Here is an 18,890-nt window from a genome sequence, read left to right as displayed (position 1 = left end):
TGTCACGGAAGAGATGTTAGCCTCCACCTTGGGTGGATTTGAAAAGAGGATGGCCGCTCTTATTACGGCCTCTTTATCCGGGAAGAAGCGGGCTAGGTCCCCGTCTCCCAGGTTTGAATCTCCTGAGGAAGATGTCCTTTCCACTGAGGAATTGGAAGATACAGGAGACCAGGCTGAGGATCATCTGGACCATTTGGGTTCTGAAGATTCTACTATAGAAGAACCTTTTTCAGCTTCTCACGCAGAAAAATTGTGGGTTCAGTCCTTAACGGATATGGTGCGGTCAGCTTTTAAAATGCCTTTGCCTCAGCCGCTGGCCTCCGCTGTGTCCTCATTGGGCTCCCTAAAAGCGCCCCAAGCCAACCTGGTGTTCCCGGTCCATCCTTTGTTAAAGGACCTGATATTTCAGGACTGGGTTAAGCCAGACAGGATTTTTTTGCCTCCTAAAAGGTTCGCAGTTATGTACCCTTTAGAGGAGGAGTTTTCAAAAAAATGGGCTGTCCCCACTGTTGACGCAGCCATATCATGTGTCAATAAAGCTTTAACATGTCCAGTGGACAATATTCACATGTTCAAAGATCCTGTGGATAAAAGGCTTGAGACCTTACTAAAGGCATCCTTTTCCACAGCGGGGGCAGTGGTCCAGCCAGCTGTAGCTGCCATTGGCGTCTGCCAGGCTTTAAAAGACTAGGCCAAGCAGGCCCTAAAGGACCTCCCGGCTCAACAGGCTCAGGACTTAGCCGATCTACCTAGAGCCTTATGTTTCGCGGTAGACGCTATCAAGGATTCAATCCAACAGGCGTCCCGCCTATCCCTGTATTTGGTCCACATGAGAAGATTACTTTGGTTAAAGAACTGGTCTGCAGAAACCCCCTGCAAAAAACTCCTTACAGGATTCTCCTTTCAAGGAGAGAGATTGTTTGGAGAAGATCTTGACAAATATATTCAAAAGATCTCTAGTGGTAAGAGCACCCTTTTGCCGGTTAAGAAAAGGTTCCGAGGTCCCTCTTTTAAGCGCCCAACCTCTCCAGTTCCAGGGCCCTCATTCTCTAGGCAGTATCGACGGCCTCCTGGACGCGCAGCTGCAAACAGGCCCCAGGGGCAAGCTGCAGGGAACAAGAGACCGTGGAACCGTAAGCCGGTTAAGGCTGCCCCTAAGGCAGCCTTGTGAAGGGGCGCCCCCACTCTCTCGAGTGGGGGGAAGACTCCGGTTGTTCTCGGAGTTGTGGGGGGCCCAAGTTACCGACCAATGGGTTCTGTCCTCAGTAACTCAGGGGTACAAGCTGGAGTTTCGGGAGTTCCCCCCTCCTCACTTTCAAATGTCAAGACTTCCAGGCGACCCTCAGAGACAGGCATCGCTTCTGTCCGCCCTAGAGCGACTCCTATCTCAAGGAGTGATTATGGAAGTACCAGCAGGGGAGCAAGGACAAGGGTTTTACTCAAACCTCTTCGTTGTCCCGAAGCCAAACGGCGACGTCAGGCCTATTCTGGACCTAAAGTTATTAAACCGCTTTTTAAGAGTCCGGTCTTTTCGAATGGAGTCCATTCGTTCGGTGGTGGCCGCCCTCCAAGGAAAGGAGTTCTTGGCCTCCATCGATATAAAGGACGCATACCTGCACGTTCCGATTTTCCCAGGCCATTACAGGTATCTGCGTTTTGCCCTAAACTATCGGCATTATCAGTTCGTGGCTCTTCCGTTCGGACTAGCCACGGCCCCTCGGGTTTTTACGAAGATCCTGGCCCCCGTATTAGCCATCCTAAGGGAACAGGGCATTCTGATCATGGCCTACCTAGACGATCTTCTGGTAGTCGACCACTCAGCGGCCGGTCTAAATCGGGCAGTGTTGCTAGCAGTAAACTGCCTAGAGTCCCTGGGTTGGGTTCTAAACCGGGACAAATCGGCTTTACAGCCCACAAGAAGGTTGGAGTATCTAGGTCTGATTTTAGATACAAGACAACAACGGATCTTCCTGCCCCAGTCCAGAGTGGACTCGATAAGGGAGTTAATCCACATAGTCCTAAGCAGCACAAGGCCATCTATACGCCTCTGCATGCGCCTGTTGGGAAAGCTAGTGGCCACCTTCGAGGCAGTGCCCTATGCCCAGATCCATTCTCGGAGGCTACAGAGAGCAATTCTCGCGGCCTGGGACAAAAGACTCCAGGCCTTGGATCTTCCCATTTCCCTTCCCTATGCGGTAAGGCAGAGCCTGTGTTGGTGGCTAGTCACAAAAAATCTTCTGAAAGGAAGATCGTTCAATCCCCCCTCATGGAGGATAGTAACCACGGACGCCAGCCTATCAGGTTGGGGTGCAGTCCTAGACGATTTAACCCTACAGGGGAAATGGTCAAGGGCAGAATCAGCCCTACCCATAAATGTCTTAGAGATCCGAGCAGCTCGGTTGGCTCTTTTGGGCTGGACGGAGGTTCTGCAGGGCTCCCCAGTAAGGGTACAATCCGACAATGCCACTGCCGTAGCTTATATAAACCACCAGGGTGGCACCAGGAGTCAGGCAGCCCAAAGGGAGGTAGATCGGATCTTTTCATGGGCAGAAGCCCATGTCCCCTGCATCTCAGCTATCTTTATCCCCGGGGTGGACAATTGGCAAGCGGACTTCCTCAGCCGCCAACAGATGTCCCCAGGGGAGTGGTCCCTCCATCCCGAAGTGTTCCAGGTCATTTGCCGGAAGTGGGGTACTCCGGAGGTGGACATTATGGCGTCCAGATTCAATGCCAAAGTAGCAAACTTTGTCTCTCGAACGAGGGATCCATTGGCCTGCGGGACAGATGCCTTGGTGTGTCCTTGGCATCAGTTTGCGCTAATCTATGCCTTCCCTCCAATACGGATGCTACCCCGTCTTCTTCACAGAATTCAAAGGGAACGCAAGCCAGCGATTCTAGTGGCCCCAGCGTGGCCCCGAAGACCTTGGTACTCCTTGATAAAAAGGATGACCGTAGAGGAGCCTTGGGTCCTCCCTCTACGTCCGGACCTCCTCTCACAAGGGCCATTCTACCACCCTGCCTTACAGGCCCTAAATTTAACGGCCTGGCGGCTGAGTCCCTGATTCTCAGAAACAGAGGCCTTTCAGGGCAGGTCGTTTCTACCCTTATAAACGCAAGAAAACCAGTTTCCAGGTTAATATACTATAGGGTGTGGAAGGCCTATATTACCTGGTGTGAAACCAGGAAATGGGATCCCCGCAAATATACTATTGGGAGAATCCTGGAGTTTTTACAGTTGGGAGTGGAAAAAGGTTTGGCGGTCGGCACAATCAAGGGGCAGGTGTCTGCCTTGTCGGTCTTCTTCCAGAGATCGTTGGCTGCCCATTCCTTAATGAAATCCTTTTTACAAGGTGTTATTCGGGTGAATCCCCCGATTAAAGCTCCCCTGTATCCTTGGGATCTAAATTTGGTTCTATCGGTCTTGCAAAGGCAGCCTTTTGAGCCCTTGTCCGCGATCCCTTTGGTCCTTTTGACTAGGAAACTAGTGTTTCTGGTGGCCATGGCATCCGCCAGAAGGGTGTCGGAGTTGGCAGCCTTGTCATGTAAGGCACCTTATTTATTATTGCATAAGGACAGGGTCGTTTTGCGGCCGCTTCCGTCCTTCCTGCCTAAGGTGGTATCAAATTTTCACCTTAATCAAGATGTGATTCTTCCATCATTTTTTCCAAAGCCTTCTTCTAAGGAAGAGAGGTTACTACATTCCTTGGATGTAGTTAGAGCTGTAAAGATTTACTTGGAAGCTACAGCCCAGATTCGTAAGACGGACGTCTTATTCATTCTGCCGGAAGGGCCCAAGAAGGGCCAGGCAGCGTCTAAGGCCACTATTGCTAAGTGGATTAGGCAGACGATTATTCAGGCCTATGGCCTGAAGGGGAAGAGTCCACCCTTATCGGTTAAGGCTCATTCCACTAGAGCTATAAGTGCCTCTTGGGCAGCGTATCACCAGGTCCCTATGGCTCAGGTCTGCAGGGCAGCAACCTGGTCATCTGTCCACACATTTGCAAAATTTTATCAAATGGACGTTAGGAGGAACGCTGATTCAGCCTTTGGGCAGGCGGTACTGCGGGCCGCAGTTTAATCTCCTCTTGTCCGGTGGCACCTCTTGTTTGGTTTTTTCTGGTTGTCTCCCTCCCCTCATGGAGCATTGCTTGGGGACATCCCATATGTAATGGCTATGCTGCTCTGTGTCCCGTGATGTACGATAAAGAAAAAGGGATTTTTATTAACAGCTTACCTGTAAAATCCTTTTCTTGTAGTACATCACGGGACACAGAGCTCCCACCCCTCTTATGGGGAATTTTGGGATGCATATTGCTTGCTACAAAACTGAGGTACTCCCACTATGGGTGGGGGTTATATAGGGAGGGAACTTCCTGTCGGAGAGTGCCAGTGTCCATCACCTGAAGGTACACTATATAACCCATATGTAATGGCTATGCTGCTCTGTGTCCCGTGATGTACTACAAGAAAAGGATTTTACAGGTAAGCTGTTAATAAAAATCCCTTTTTTTTTTCGTTTAATAAAATAGAACATAACTGGTGAAACTTTAAAAGCAATGATGTTACAAATAAAATACAAAGTAAGTAAGTATTCCACAAAAAAAGAATGATGATGCAATGTAAATACAGAATAAAAGAAAGTTACAGTAAAAGGAACACCGAAAACTTTACAAACCCATGGGGCAGCTACAGATCAAAGAGGGCTAGACGGCCTGGCTTTTGTGTTATATATTCTTGCAAAGACCACCCTCATAACCAATATAAGTATTAAAGTCACTCGCTAAGCCACATCCGTAAATGTATGTTTTGAAAGAAAATCAAACCCACCAAGTCGGACTTTAAAGGCAGATTGGACAGAAATTGAATAACAAAATCATATTTTATCGTGCATCAAGAAAAAAAGAAAATTACATATACAAAAATGCCGAAATTTCACTAGAAGCATATAATCGTACATATATACATACAGATGACCAACTATTTCCAACCTATGGTTTATGATATATGACCTCAGAGGAGTGAGCCCCTGTGCGTCAACACATTTTGCTGGTCCACTTCTTCAGAACACACATAGGAGTAAGTATAAAAACAACAGGTCTCACTGAATGTGAATGCGCACACTTATAAAGTCTCCCTGGGCGGGCACCGGAGAAATATAAATTTAAACATTTACTCCCACCCATCCAGGTAGAGACACACCAGCTCACATATCCTAAGACTTTGCCCCATTTGTTGGTTTTATCAAGTTTAGATTTATTTTCAGTATGGTTTTCAATAACAATTTTCAATTTTTATTTTCAGTATTCGATAACAGTTGATTAATGGTACGTGGTTCTCCTTTTAGTATGTTGTGGTAGATACCTGCATGGGTTACATCTCTTGGCTACATAGTAGGGTACTAGGGTAATCCTTCTACCTTTTATAAGTATTTTTTTTTTACAATTTAAGGCTATACTTGGAAGCTGCTAATACTTAACCAAACATGTCTGCCTCTTTCGCAACCTATATAAATGCCCCTTGTCTACAAGTGACTAATACTATCTTTACATCTAGGGACAATCTCTGGAAACAGACCAAGTCGACTCATATTAAACAGGGAAGCCAGAAATTTGCCAGCAGGTATATCAGCTTATGTCAAGAAATGGTCTAACACCATCTACGTCAGTAGGGAATTTGTTGAGTTTGGCTCTGATGCACCTTTCAGATTAGAAATGATTAACCTATTTTAGCTGTCTCCAGATGTGTTGCTATATGGAACCTTTAAAAAAATGTTCCTAACATTAGGGATGAGCAAAACGGTGAAATGTAATTACCCCCTAACTTTCAATAGAATTATGGAGGTATCGGTGAAATGTTGTCATTTTGGCATAAAGCTTTGGAGTCAATGGGGAAGGTGAAACAAAAAGGTGAATACATCCTAAAACAATTTTTAGGTATGTATTATGCCTCACTGTATATAGTTTTCTAAGAAAATTTATTTTTTTGCTTCCAATGCACATACAGTCAGTTAGTTGGGCTGCCTCTTTGTCAACCCAAAACATAAAGCGTTGTTACTGGCATGATCTCCAAATAATAAAACCTTGCAATATATTCACAAAAAGATTGTGCTCACAAAAACTGTATAGATATGATGCCAAGCAAACTGAAAACAGATTTAGGATGTATGCATGCTCCTGCTTTAGTAAATCTCCCCCTTAGTGTCCGGCTCATAGGTCAGTTGCTCCTTTTAGTTCTGCATCAGACTCTTCTAGACAGTCTTTTCAGCTCCCTCAAACTACAGTCCCTAGAGCAGTGGTTCTCAACCTGGGGGTCGAATGATAATTTGCCAGGGGTCACCGAATCCTGGGCTGTTCCTCAAGCCCACACCACTCTCCCAGCCTTTTTGCCGCCACCCAGCAGGGCTATCCCTGGAGCCTGTGGCTGGCCAGCTGGGCTATTTCCCGAGCTTGCAGCGGCCCACTCAGCCTCTTCGCAGGCGCCCATTCAGTTCACGGCATGGCTGGGGGGCAAAGTCGGTCAGCTGACTGGTGAGGAATGTGAAGTGGGAGGGGCTGGAGGAGACCCTATCTCCTGATTTTGGCATAGGTGTCACTGCTACAAAACACCACAAAGTAGGAGACACAGTAAGTAACACTACCTGTGATTATAGTTGCCATTAAAAGGACTCAGGTAACGCTAAATGTCTGTGGGTTAGGGGCGTAAATTACTTGTCTTGCCTTGGGTGCTGACAACCCACGCTACGAAAATAATTTTACCGTTAGGGGTCCCCACAACTTGGGAAATTTTATTAAGGGGTCACATCACTAGAAGGTTGAGAACCACTGCCCTAGAGGGAAGGCTCGAGCCAGTTTCATAAAAGATCCTGGTCATCTAAATCCAGAGTCAGATTCTCTTCCCAGTGAAGGGGACCCCCACACATTCAGGTGGGGGGGGGTTGGTTTGCTGACATTTCCAGATGTTTGGCAAGAGGAGGTTGTGGACAATTGGGTCTGCTCCACAGTCACGCTTGGTTACAGAGCCAAGTTTTGATAATTTCATCCTTTATGTTTTATGAGGTCAAATGTTTCCATGAATCTGCAAATTAAGTCATTGCTGTTTCAGGTTCTTGATCACCTTCTTTCACAAGAGGTGATTAGTCCAGTCCTGGAAGGCAAAAGGTTCCTCGGTTGTTACTCAAACCTGTTAATGGTCTTAAGACAAAATGGTCATGTGGTGACAATTTTGGACCTCAAGAAACTCAAAAAGTGTCTCCTGGTCCAGACATTTCAAATGGAGTCAATTTTTGATTTTTACATAAAGGAGAAAAGTGCCAAACTAGGCCCGGTAATGAAGTGGTTAAATGAGATACGCCTGAATTTTGCCAAGATACAACCAACGTAAGTCTCCTACGCCGTCGTATCTTGGGTGCATATTTACGCTGGCCGCAAGGGGCGCTTCCGTTGATTTACGCGTCAAATATGTAAATGAGCAAGATACGCCGATTCACGAACGTACTTGCGCCCGTCGCAGTAAACTACGCCGTTTACATAAGGCGTACGTCCGGCGTAAAGATAAAACACCTCTATAGGTGGCGCAGTCAATGCAAAGGTATGGACGACGGAACAGCCGTCAGATTTTACTTTGTTTACGTAAGTCGTACGTGAATGGGGCTGGGCGTAGGTTACGTTCACGTTGTTGCCTTTGAGCCATCGTATCCTACGGCGTAAATTCAACGTTATTCTGAGCATGCGCGCGCATGTGCCGTTCGTTCAGCGCTTCATTTACATGGGGTCACGATTCATTTCAATACACTACCAGCCTACTTTGAATTAGGCGGGATTACGCCGGCCCATTTACGCTACGCCACCGTAACTTAGGGAGAAAGTGCTTTGTGAATACTGTACTTGCCTCTCCATGTTATGTCGGCGTAGCGCATATGAGATGCGCTACGCCCGCACAGAGATACTCTGTGAATCTGGCCCTATGAGTATGTCAGACCAAAACAAACAATCCTTTAAACATGGGTATATTTTTGTCTACTTTAAGCATGTTTGCTATTGTGACATTTATATTTTTTAGCTTTATTAAACTCTTTTGTCCTCTCCTTTTTTAATTTTTGATCTATCTATCTATCTATCTATCTATCTATCTATCTATCTATCTATCTATCTATCTATCTATCTATCTATCTATCTATCTATCTATCCTTCTACCTACCCTTTAGTTGCCTTTTACCTTTTTTAATGGCATCAAATGTTATGCAAGGACTGCGTCAAGTGTGGATATAAAGCCTGAACCATATGAAGAAATTATTGGGTTGATAATTAAATGAAATCTGGCAAAAGCCCTTAAAGTAAATATTGGTTAAAGATAAGTTGTCAAATGTTACTGTGGAGTAAACCTCATTCCACACCTCCAGCTTTAATAAAGGTGTAGTCCAAATAGAACCCCATGAAATGATACAGACATGTAGTTTATCACATTCTCTGTTGGTTTTAACCCATAGTGACCTTTGAAGCTGAATCGTGTATGGATTATATTGGGCACTGCTCAAATAATGCCTGCAAAACTGCTGTGGTCCTTTATAGATACGAAAAATCCACCACATTGGATAATTTGCACCTGGGACTTCTAAAAACAGTATAATCTTAGATGTCAGGTTTTTACACCTACCTGAGATTTTCCCTCATTTTCTGTCTATCTAACAACAGTTTCACAAGATAGGAAGAGTGGTAAAATCTGCAACACACAGATACTGAAAGAAATACCAATCTGACAAGGGTTCTAACTAGGGTTGTCCCGATACCGATACTAGTATCGGTATCGGGACCGATACTGAGCATTTGCGCGAGTACTTGTACTCGCGCAAATGCTCCCGATGCCAGATCCGATACTTTTTTTTTTCACCCGGCTAGCAGGCGGAGGGCTGACTGAAAGGGCCGGAGAGCGGGCTGAGAGGGGGTGGCTATCAGGCAGAGGGCAGACTGAAAGGGCCGGAGTGCGGCGGCTAGCAGGCGGACTGAGTGGGCGGAGAGGGGGCGGCGAGCAGGCGGAGAGCGGACTGAGGAGGCGGAGAGCAGAGCAGTCCTCCGGTATGTAAAACAGGCTACTACATACCACTAATGGAGGAGAGCTGCTTCTGCTGCCGCCGCCGCCGTCTAGTTCATCAGCGCTCGGGGGAACATACATACCAGCTTTCATTTGAATAGCTGTGTGTTCCCCCTCGCACGTCGTCATAAATAGCCCCTCCCCCTTGTCCGGGGACTTTGATAGACAGATAACCCGTCCCAGGATTGGACAGGTGATCTGTCTGTCAAAGTGCCTGGACAAGGGGGAGGGGCTATTTATGACGCGCGGCGGGGAACACACAGCTATTCAAATGAAAGCTGGTATGTATGTTCCCCCGAGCGCTGATGAACTAGACGCAGAGGCTACAGCAGTGACCAGCAGCAGGTCAGCTTTAATCATATATAAATATAATAGGCCTAACTTTATCTATGGGAACAGGACAAAGTGTGCTAGTGATATAATATAATGTTTACATTGCACACCATTCTTCCACTTTTGTTTTCACTTTTATTTTTCTTTCAAACAATGCAGCAGTGTGCTGCAATCAGCAGCTCCAAAAACGGATAGCCAGGGACAAGCTGTGCTTTGGGAAACCCCCAAAGCAAAAACTTAAAATTACCACCCATAAAACAAAAGGGGGGGGGGGCAGCTATTTTCTTGCAGTTAATCAGTGTGCCATAATAACTCATCCATCAGGGTTCATTGGGCAAATGATTTTCACAGCAGATGCAGTGTCAGTCAGAATCGTTCATGCCCTGTAAGACCAGAGCCTGACTAAGCTGTCATTCGCTGGGGAATGCAGGCCCAGCAGCTTTCCTATTTAGTGCCCTGCAGGTGCTGTGCATTTGGGGACATACAGCTGCATTTGGGGACCAATGGATACATTTTTAAAAAAGTATCGGTATTCGGTATCGGCGAGTACATGAAAAAAAGTATCGGTACTTGTACTCGGTCCTAAAAAAGTGGTATCGGGACAACCCTAGTTCTAACCTTTTTCTACTCTATTAAAGAAAAGCATTTTTTTTTAAATCTGTGTTAAACATGGAAAGCTTCCCATACGCTCTTTCTGGTACAAGGGGCATTCAAATCAAACCGAGACTTTTACAGTAGTAAGTGGTAAATGTGTCCTATTACTGATAGGCAGTGCACATGTCGCAGGCCAGTCCAGAGACTGTTAAACTAGATGGCAAACAACAGTGTTAGTGCGTGCATGGCATAGTGTGTGGTGATGAAGTTTCTTGTGAAGGCGTAAAACCCCAAGATATCTAAAGACCTCAAGCACAGTATGGTAAAGAGACGCTCGGATCCTGAATAATCTACCCATAACCTGTCTTGAAATTACACAAGAGACAAATCTTTGTGTGGGAACTGTGAACACAATCATTCACAAACATTTGCATTTTGGAAAAGTTATTGCACACTGGGTACCAAGACAGCTTTTCCCTTTTGACTGGCACAGAAGAGTGGCACAGAAGAGTGGCACAGAAGAGTTGAAGTCTGCACTGCATTAAAGGATCGTTTTGACATGGAGGTTGCTCCAGGACAACGCACAAGCTCACACTGCTCAGCATACCACATGCACATTACAGTAACTTGAATTGGAGGTATTGCCACATCCTCCTTACAGCCTGGAGTGATCTCCACCTGTTTGGACCCCTAAAAGAGTTCCTCGGAGGTCACCATTTCAGCACTGATGATAAAGTGAAGCAAGTTGTCCTAGGATGGTTCAGGCATACTGACAAATCTTTTTATGACAAAGCTTTGCAAACATTAGTTAAATGTTGGGATACATGTATAAATGTAGCAGGGGAATATGTTGAAAATAAATGCAGTTTCCACTCTTTGAAATTTGTTCTTTTATTATATAAACTCAAAAGTTCCAGTTTGACTTAAATGTCCCTCGTAGAATGTTCTCAGCAGGACAGAAAGTAAAGGGAAATGTCCAAGGGAGTCCCTGATAGCAGTAATAATAATAATACAACAAAAAAAAAACTAACAGGCACTCTAACCCTTTCAATTCCACCCCCCCCCCCAAAAAAAAAAAAGTTTTGGATAGCCATGTATTTTAGGGGATATTTGCATTCATCCACTCCAAGGGATTGAGCGACAGATAGACCGGAAGTGACACAGGAGTACGAGCTTGCTGCTTGTGGAGTATACTGTATGTCAATTTTTACTTTCTTAAATGTGAGTAAAACTAGCTGTTTTTTAACCACTTCAACCCTGGAGGATTTGGCTGCCCAATGACTGCCCAAACCAGCAGTTAAAAGTGGCATAGATTTAAAGAGGAAGTAAACACTGATGGGGTTTTCTTCCTCTTTGTTTCCCTGTAAAGGTAAAGCATAATGGACTACTATGCATCGCATAGTAGCCCATGGTGTGACACTAACCTGCAGGAGAAGCCTGTGATGTCCCTGTCTTCCTCGCTAGTAGCGAGCGGCCATTCTTCACCCCTCTTCCTTCCAGGCTCCAGCTCTGTGATCGGTCAGAGTTGCGTGACGATGTGTGATGTAACTCCCATGAATGCGTGCAGGAGCCGCCTTTAACGGCATGACCAAGATAGAAACAGCGTACCCTTTCTAACTCCGGCTCATGCACAGGAGAAATTGCCGTATGGCGATTTGCAAATATCTCCTAGACCGTGCAGGTCTGGGAGATATTTCAAGCACCTACAGGTAAGCCTCAAAGGGGTTGTAAAGATAAAAAAAAATTCACCTTAATGCTGTATTACAGGAGCGTGCCCGCAAGGACTCCACACCATGCGAGCTCGCATGAATGTGTAGAGTTCTTGCAGGGAGGACCAGAGACAGCCGCCGAGGGACCCCAGAAGACATGGGTCGGGGCCACTCTGTGCAAAACGAGCTGCACAGTGGAGGTAAGTATAACATGTTTGTTATTTTTCAAAAAATAAAAAAAAAATCTTTACAACCCCTTTAACCTCCCTAGCAGTATGATTATTTCAGATTTTAGGTGCTGAAAGCGGTACCATTATTTGCAAGGAAATTTGGCGTTTTATACTGTAGGCCTATAATTTTTAGGAATAACTCACTTAAATCTGACCAAACAAGAGTCTAGTAGGCATACTGGGTATGAAATTTTTTTAAAAACAAAATCATAAATTATAATATAGGAAATAATTATAAATAATTCTAACAAATAATAATATAATTATAATAAAAATGATTCAATAATGTAATCAACTCAAAATCACTGAAATTTGCTCAGTTGCAGAATTGTCGCTGTCATTAATTTTTTTTTATGACGAATTTCCCCACAAATCGCTATCGCACAATTCTGCAAGTGATTATAATTTATTATCGCTGTTTTCTAGCTGCTCTAAAACCATTTTTGACATAAAGGGACACTTTTCGTTGCTATGGACAATCTACAGTTTGCAGGCAGAAAGAACAGTTTTTATTTTATAAAAGTGCATGCAGGACACTGGGCAGACCACTAGGGACAAGGGGGGTGTGTATTTTTAGGTGTTTGTTTACCTTTTTGAATTTGGTGCCGTTCTCCGCCCCCGTGCGTCGTAACGTCGCAGGAAACGGAGATCGGCGGCACACAGAGGCACTGTGTGAATCGAGCGAGCACCCGCTCGCTCACACAGCGCGGTGGCATCGCTGGATCCAGGGACAAGGTAAGTAAACACTGCCTGTGGATTCAGCGAGGCGAGCTCGAGTCTGACTCAGGGTTACCGATCGCAGCACAAAAATTTAACCCCGAGTCAGACTCGGGAATACCGCCAGGGGGGTTAATCTAGGTTTACCTGAAGGTTAATGTGGTTGTAAAGGGTTTACAACCACATTAATACTTGTTACAGACACACTCTAAACTGTATTCCCTGTTATAGATTGCTACTAAGTTAGGTTTAGAATGCACAATATTCATTTCCTGCTTGGACAGTTTAATATTTCTTTATATCGGTCGCTATGGTAAGCACTCTCTTGGTGTTTCTATATATAGTTTTTTTTCACTTCTTCAGATATAACTCTTTTCTTCTTGTTTCATGTGATAGGGAGAAGTTATGTTGTTAACACTATCAATGGAGACCAAAATGTCATAATGAAAAATGTTTAATCAAACAACTGATTTTTAGTGTAATCATTTAGCACTAGCACACTGTAAGGGTTTTCTTAACTGAGCACAAGCAATTTGGTTACTACTTAACCCAAATAATTCACAAATAAAACTTATCGCTGTGCTGTCAATTATTTATTTGAATGTTCTTGCAAGTGAAACCAATTAGTGAACTGCTAAGGTTATTCAGCAGACAACACAGCTGTGATAAAGATAGAGAATTAACTCTGTAGATCTTAAAGTATATGTAAAGCCAATGACTAAAATCTAACATGACCTATATTGGCTGTCAATCAAAGTCAGCTAGCCAATCAGGAGAGATAATGAAATTGGCTCTGTACCAGGTGATTTCTGTCACCAATCACAGCAATCACAGTAAGAAGTAGTAAACAAACCATTTCATTCATGCATCCTATGTTTACTACTGTGATGACCACACCAGTCACAATGTCCCAAATCACTGCTGCACCAGTCTCAGTGTCCCTGATCACCACCACACCAGTCACAGTGTCCCTGATCACCACCACACCAGTCACAGTGTCCCTGATCACCACCACACCAGTCACAGTGTTCCCGATCACCACCACCCCAGTCCCAGTGTCCCTGATCACCACCACACCAGTCACAGTGTCCGATGCATGGCCAGACTTGCTGTTTGGAGGCTAGACAGTGGGGACCTTGAATGGAGAGTGTGAGCAAGTTTTTCTTTTTCTTTTGACTGCTGGTGATTGCTGTGTTGCAATTTAGGTTCTTTTTGGGGCTTTTCCTTGCAGCTTTTTAACATCTTTTTCTGGCACTTTTTAAACAGCCTTTTTTTCCCCTTCAGGCTACTAATTAAGGGGAGTGGTTAATCACAGGTGCTTGAGGCCTATATAGATTTCTGTAGAAGTCATTTTGAGCCTGCTCATCTTTGAGCTTGCTGGAACTCTGTCCAAGTAGAACTGGACTAAGAGGTAAGTTAAAATCAAGAGCTTAAAACAGGAGGTTATAACAGGAGTCATAGTGCCTGTGTAGTGTGAGTGCACGTAGGTCAGTTGGTCTGCGAGTGCACGCTGGTCTGCGAGTGCACATAGGTCCGATGGTTTGCGAGTGCACGTAGGTCTATTGGTCTGCGAGTGCACGTAGGTCTGCAAGTACCTGTGTATTGTTTAGTTGAGTACCTGTGTATTGTCTTGTTAAGTACCAGTGTATTGTCTTGTTGAGTAGTAGTGTCAGGAAGCTGGTTGTTAGGTAATTTGGACAGGGTATAATCCCCAATCTTCATTAAATTAATAGGTACGATGCCTGACGTGTGGAGAGGCGACTCGGTGTACATCTTGCGTCATGTATGCGTTCCTTGATCATGCGATTGAGGGCAAATACTGCTGTGCAAAATGTAAGCACCTTGTTTCCCTGGAAGCCCAGGTTCTGAATCTGGGGAAGCAACTGTCAGCACTGAGAGTGAGCCTCCACACTAAAGGAAAGCCGGGAATTAACCTGGCAGGTGACAGCAGGGACCAGCACAGAGGTGGAGACAAAGAGGTGCAGGCGCTAGAAAATAGTAGATGGGTGACAGTCAGGAAGGGTAGAGGGGCAAGTGCCAGGGAGGCCGATCCAGGGCTGGAGCATCCCAATAAGTACGCTCCATTGTGTGATATTGGTGAAAACAGTCAGAGACTAGCGTGACTCAATTCTTAGAAAGACAGAGAGGGCAATCCGTAACAAAGACCTGAAGCACCAAACTGTATGTTGTCTATGGGGTGCTCGGGTTCAGAACATCGCAGATCTGGTGGACAGATTACTGGGAGGGGCTGGGGAAGCTGTCATAGTGCACGTTGGCACCAATGACAAAGTCAGAGGCAGATGGAGTGTCCTAAAGAACGATTTTAGGGACTTGGGAGCTAAATTGAGGAAAAGGACCTCCAAGGTGGTATTCTCTCAGGAATATTACTGGTACATCAAGCCACACCAGAAAGGGAGAATAGGGAAGTAAACAAGTGGCTGAGGAGATGGTGTAGTAAGGAGGGGGTTGGGTTCCTGGAGGACTGGGCCGACTTCTCAGTCAATAACCAGTACTATAGAAGGGACAGACTGCACCTAAATTAGGAGGGTGCAGATCAGCTGGGAATGAAGATGGCCAAAAAGTTAGAGGGGTTTTTAAACTAGGCGATGGGTCCAGAGGTAGAGATAGTCAGCACGGAACATATTCAAGAGGGTAGTATTGGGGGCATTAGTCGTAGGATAACCAAAGCACATAAACCCAAGGTAAGTATAGTAGCATGTCCTAGTTGCAATCTCGGAACACCCAATAAGAGGATAGTATGCGACCGATCTAAACTATGTGGTATTATCCTCAATGACAGGAGCCTTGCCGGACAAGATGGGTGAACTAGAGATACTGTTGTACGAGGAGGATTTGGATTTTGTAGGAATTTCAGAGAACTGGTTCAACAGCTCTCATGATTGGCTGGCAACCATTCAAGGGTATACCCTTTATCGCAAGGATAGAGAGGGTAAAAAAGGGGGAGGGGTATGCCTATATATCAAGAATAATGTACAAGTGACTAAGAGAGATGACATCAATAAAGAAGATAGGGAGAAGGTGCAAACCTTATGGGTAGAGCTCCAAAGGGATGAAGCTAAGGGGAAAATAATACTGGTAGTATGCTATAGGCTCCCTAACCTGAGGGAGGAGGGGGAGACAGATGTCCTATCACAATTTGGATTAGCAGCAAGGATAGGAAGTGTTATCATAATGGGGGATTTTAATTACCCAGACATAGACTGGGCGCAGGGAACCACACATTTATCTAAGGCTCGCCAGTTCCTAAATGTCTTGCAGGACAATTTTATGGGTCAGATGGTTGACACACTAACTACAAATAAAGCGTTACTGGATCTACTGATTACCAACAATACAGACCTGATGTGGAAATATGGGGCAATTTAGGTAACAGCGATCACAGGTCAATTGGCTTCAGTATAAATCACACAAATAGGAAACATAAGGGGAATACAAAGACACTGAATTTCAAAAGAGCCAACTTCCCTAAACTACGAACCTTGCTAGGAGGCATAAATTGGGATAAAATCTTAGGAACAAAGGGCCAGATCCACAAACAGCGGCGCAAATTAAGTTACTCAAAACCTATGTCATTTAAGTTACGGCGCCCTAATTTTGTGTCGTAAGTGCCGTATCCACAGCGCATTTGCGTCCAAAATTGCGCAAGTGTAACTTAAATTCCGAGACGTAAGGCGGGGTTATTGCAAGTGGGAAGGAAGTGGGCGTGCTTCATTGTAATGAGCCGTGACCCCATGCAAATGAAGGGCCGGCCGTACTGCGCATGCGCGCACGAATCTGCTCCTCACTGGGCATGTGCAGAACTTTGCTCGCCGCAATCAGTGAGATAGGAAAAAGGCCAAGCGTACTTAGTTTGAGGATCGCCCTGTGTATAAATAGCCCCAGACAAACACACTTCCCTTGCAAAAGTATATCCCTGTGTTACCCTTCCTAGAGCAAGTTGCTTCTGCTCTGTCGTTTGTTGGTGTGTGTTGGTGAGTTGTGTGTGAGATAAAAGTTTTGGAGGAGTAGTAAAGTGTAGTTGTAGTTTTTTTTTCATAAGTTTATTTTCTGATTGTTTTTTTCTGAGTGTATTTTTGTCAGGTCACCCGTAGCCAGGTGACAAGTGCACCCCGTAGGGGTCAGGGATGCACCACAGGGTGGTGAATCCTATGGCCGACTGCTGCTAGCAGAGACGAAGCGTGAACCTAAGATCACCCAGGGCGCGGAGTCTAAGACCCAGTTTTGTATTCACCAGGGCCCTTGATGGTAGGGATGGTCTTGGCCGCAACTGGGTCCAGGTCGCATCCCCGAGATTCCTCAAGTCACACTCCGCAGGGAGAAGGGGGAAGCAGTCAGCAGGACAAACAGTGGTGATGGACAGGCCGAGGTCAGGGCAACAGGCAGACAAGGATAACCGTGGAACATGCAAATAGTCAGGGGCACAGGCAGACAAGGAAGTCGGGGACAAGCCAAAACGGTACACAGAAGATGATCGTAGCACTCTGCAAACAGGAACTAGCGATTACACTGCAGACAGGAACTAAGCATAGGAACACTGTTGAACAGCACTGCAGACCTGTAGAGCAAAGGTTAATATAGGCTTCCTGGGATGGACTAGGGTGGAGCCATACAGGAAGAGGAAGTGATAAAAAGGGAAACCAGAACAGGATCTGCCTCTAAACAACACATGGAGATCAGGTAAGCGGACAGACTTGATGCATATTCATGACAGTACCCTCCCTCTTAAGGCCCCTCCCCAGCCTGGAGCCAGGGCTAAAGGGGAATCCCAGAAGAAACCTCCTCGACAAATGGGGCGCAAAGATCTCAGATGCAGAAATCCAAGACGCCTCCTCAGGACCAAATCCTCTCCAAAGCACAAGGTACTGAAGAATGCCTCCGCAGAGACGAGAATCCAGAACTTGAGTATCCTCATTGACCAAAACCGAAGTAGGGACAGGAGGAGAGGATTTATTGAGGACCAAAGGCCTTTTAGGAATAAGTAAGGGCATGAGAGGGTCAACAGGAATCCGAGGAGGATCAAGCAGACCCTTAAAGATGAACTGGGGATTAAGCACAAGACCATCAGACTGGGCAGAGATCAGAGGAACCCTGAAGTCAGGTTGGTTAGAAGGTGACAGGGCACAGGAGTCAAGCTGGATAGCAGGGAAATCGGCAGAATGCAGAGAGCCCTGAAAACAAGGTAGAAAACCCCATTTAGCCGAATGAGGCAATCTATCCAAAGGATGGATTGAGCCCCTTAGACAGGTTGCAGGAGGGCCTGAACAAGAAAAAGTAGGAGGCTCACTGGGCATGGGCCGACCTGGCATAGCTGATGCAGAGGCTGATTGAATAGCATAGTCAGGTGTAGTGATTACCCGAATCGCATCACAAGGCGTAGTGACTGCAGAACTCGCAGACAAGTTAGCCTGGCTGTGCGTTTTAGGGACAGTCAACGGTAAACTGGAGTGAATGATCGGCTCAGGTTCACAGACGGGCTCCTCATCCAGAGTGCTACATTGGCTAGAAAGTGCATCAGCCTGACTATTGCAGGACACATTCCGGACACCACTACATGTGGTAGGACGAGCAAAAGATTCTGGAATGGTGGCAACAGGAAGTTTCTCTTTTGGGGCAACCTTGGGTAGGTAAGACGTGGAACAGGAGGGACCCCAAGCCAGGATCTGTCCGGCAGTCCAGTCAATGTGAGGAGAATGGAGTCTTAACCAAGGAAGACCCAAAACGATAGGAGCTGAGGTCTTAGGTAGAACAAAGAAGGATATCCACTCCTGGTGAAGTGTGCCTACTGACATCTTAACAGGGACTGTCTGGAAGCGAATAGGACCCCCCGGGAGAACAGTGCCATCAATCGCCGAGACCACCAATGGTGTGGTGAGGGGCAAAAGGGTAAGTCTCATGGACGATGCGATTTCCCAGTCTATGAAATTGCCAGCGGCTCCGGAATCCAGATATGCCGAGACCGAATGAGAAGAAGCACCAAAATTAAGGGACACAGGAAGAAAAAGACGAGAAGGTGAAGGAGATATTTCTGGATCCAATACTCCACCTTCCAGATGTATTGAACCCGAGCGTTTCTCGGGGCGAAGAGGGCAAGTGTCACTAAAATGACTTTTGCCCCCACAGTATAGACACAGGCCTAGAGTTCTGCGCCTGGCATGTTCCTCAGGGGATAGCCTGGTCCGACCCAGCTGCATGGGTTCCT

At 45.8% G+C, this 18,890-nt stretch overlaps 1 protein-coding gene across 11 annotated transcripts in view; it reads left to right on the top strand.

Annotated features, from left to right (window-relative positions):
* LOC120916761 (mucin-5AC-like) overlaps window positions 1–18,890 on the top strand; it is a 295,447-nt gene that overhangs the window by 169,051 nt on the left and 107,506 nt on the right. The gene's annotated exons all lie outside the window — the stretch shown is intronic.

The sequence above is a fragment of the Rana temporaria genome, chromosome 11 (genome assembly GCF_905171775.1).
Source record: "Rana temporaria chromosome 11, aRanTem1.1, whole genome shotgun sequence".
In the NCBI taxonomy this organism is placed as follows: domain Eukaryota; kingdom Metazoa; phylum Chordata; class Amphibia; order Anura; family Ranidae; genus Rana; species Rana temporaria.
This window is presented reverse-complemented; position numbering and strand designations above follow the sequence as displayed.